The sequence below is a fragment of the Rhincodon typus genome, chromosome 23 (assembly GCF_021869965.1).
Source record: "Rhincodon typus isolate 14 chromosome 23, sRhiTyp1.1, whole genome shotgun sequence".
NCBI classification, from domain to species: domain Eukaryota; kingdom Metazoa; phylum Chordata; class Chondrichthyes; order Orectolobiformes; family Rhincodontidae; genus Rhincodon; species Rhincodon typus.
In genome coordinates, this window is record NC_063354.1 from 16597205 (window position 1) to 16599712 (window position 2508).

Sequence of the window (2508 nt, forward strand, 5' to 3'; positions counted from 1 at the left end):
AGACCTCTCTACTAAGGAGAAACTTCTTTTGGAGCTACCGAATGCCCTTCAATCAGGTTCCCCTCAGCCTTCTGCGCGCTAATGAAAACAACCCCAGCCTTTTGTAGTACTGATTTATTTGTGCTCTACGTTGTGTAGAATGTCGGAAATTATTTTGTTCGAATAATCCAAGCAATATTCAGTCTTATAGTTGATTAACCCCAGGAGGAGCACAGACGCATAACCCAGCTGACATGGAGATGACTGCCTCATACAAAGCAAACTGCGGGAGAATCTCAGCATCTGTGGCGTGAAAAACAGAGTTAACATCTCAAGTCCAACAACGCTGCTTCAGAAGATCTCTGCTTATTTTAACTATTTACCAAGTTATAACTGTCCCTTCTGAAGGGTCAGTATACAGACACTTGAAACATTAACTGTGCTTTCTCTTCACAGATGCGGCCAGACCTGCAAGATTTCTGTTTGTGTTTCAGATTTCCAGCATCCTCAGCTCTTCGTTACATATTCAGAAATGACACTACACCAGATTACAGTCCAACAGGTTTTTTGAAAACACAAGCTTTCGGAGAGCATCACTCCTTCTTCAGGTCACCTAGTGTGATTTCTCACCTTGTCTACGCCAGTCCAACACCAGCACCTCCACATCTTTGTCACATATGTAATGGCTTCTCACCCCAGCAAAAAAAAGTCATTTGGTTACGGATATAACACACAGGCCAGGCAGCATCAGAGGAGCAGGAAAGTTGACGTTTTGGGTCAGGACCCTTCTTCAGACATGGGGGCCAAGAGATTACCAGAGGGTTGCTGTAGGAGAGAGATCCACTGAGGTCTTTCCAGAGGAAGGAGGATAACTTTTTCAAGGAGGGCATCCCTAGAAGAGGCTTTGCAGTGGGGTTATAACTCACTCAGAGATATTGCCAATGTTGGAGTCAGAGATAACAGTGTGGAGCTGGAGAACACAACAGGCTAGGCAGGCAGCATCAGAGGAGGAGGAAAGATGATGTTGCGGGTCATGACCCTTCTTCAGAAATGGCTGAGTACCAGCAGAAAAAGAATAGTGAATAAAAAACCCAAAAGAACTGCGGAGCTGGAAATCTGAACTTCCTCCATTTCTGAAGAAGGGTCCCGACCAGAAACGTCAACTTTCCTGCTCTTCTGATGCTGCCTGGCCTGCTGTGTTCCTCCAGCTCCACACTGTGTTATCTCTGACTCCAGCATCGGCAGTTCTTACTATCTCTTCGGTTACGGAGGCTTTAAGACTCCGGATTCTCCCTCCCTAGCTGATAGTGAAGACGGTTTTGAAACAAGATATTAAACATCCTGAAAGTCCAGATTCAACAGCTGGATTAACTGTAAACCACAAAACCCATTACGCACATCCTCAAGACGCCATCTTAGACACTCCGGGCGTTCATGCAAGTAACGGTCAGTTAAGCGCGAACCTCCCACACACAAGGGCCTTAGGGCCGCCCGCCTCCCCCGGGCTGCGCGCGCACGGACCGTTACTGAGGGTTGCCCAGTACCTTAAAGAGCTTGGCGCACGCTGTAGTGTTGGTGCTGTGTCGGGAGTATCGGGCCGGGTTAGTGTTAGTGCTCCCGAAACAAAATCATGACCCGGGCCCTCACACTCGTACGCGCAAGCACACATTTAGAGGAGATGATTCAGTCCCAGTTTTGGCGTGTAAGGAAGCGGTGACTACCGATTTGGGGTTCTCTTGGCCAGTTGAAGCGTGATTGTACAATGCCGGCGGAGTTTTCTCTTTGTCAATGGGACAAGAGGGGAGCAAGAGAGTGGGAGAGGCGGTTTAAAAATTAACTTCTGTAAACAACCTCGTTAAAGAGTAGTGCCCACTAACTGGATTGCTAACGCCTGTTTGTTTGTAAAGTAGACCATCAGAAAATAAGAATGGTTGTAGATGAAAAAGGCGCTTCTTTACTGTTTTCATCACTCTCGTGTTTCATGTTGTATGTAAACGTTTATTAAGACTTTAATCTTAACTCTGAAAGAAATGTAGAACGTGGGTATCGTCACTTCTATGATTGAATCAGAGATGGTAGGAACTGCAGATGCTGGAGAATCCGAGACAACAAGGTGCAGGGCTGGATGAACACAGCAGGCCAAGCAGCATCATAGGAGCAGAGAGGCTGACGTTTCGGGCCTAGACCCTTCATCAGAGAAGGGGGTTCTGAAATAAATAGGGAGAGAGTGGGAAGCGGATAGAGGAGAGGAAACAAATAGGTCGAAGAGGCGGGGATGGGGCCAGTAAAGGTGAGTGTAGGTAGGGAGTTAGGAAGGGGATAGGTCAGTCCAGGGAGGACGGACAGGTCAAGGGGGCGGGATGAGGTTGGTCGGTAGGAGATGGAGGTGCGGCTTGAGGTGGGAGGAGGGGATAGGTGGGAGGAAGAACAGGTTAGGGAGGCAGGGACGAGCTGGACTGGTTTTGGGATGCGGTAGGGGGAGGGGAGATTTTAAAACTTGTGAAATCCACATTGATACCATTGGGCTGC

General features: G+C 48.0%; 1 protein-coding gene across 5 annotated transcripts in view; it reads left to right on the plus strand.

The window, feature by feature from the left end:
- The first annotated feature begins 1175 nt into the window (after positions 1–1175).
- The window catches only part of LOC109936835 (archaemetzincin-2), a 29080-nt gene continuing 27747 nt past the window's right edge, over positions 1176–2508 (plus strand). The window contains exon 1 of one of the 5 annotated variants that reach the window (XM_048610684.1): positions 1176–1425. The gene's annotated coding sequence lies outside the window, so the exon portion shown is untranslated. Of the gene's footprint in view, positions 1426–1472; positions 1693–2035; positions 2055–2508 lie in introns of those variants that run through there. The other 4 variants (XM_048610685.1, XM_048610686.1, XM_048610683.1 and 1 more) reach the window with 4 other exon arrangements.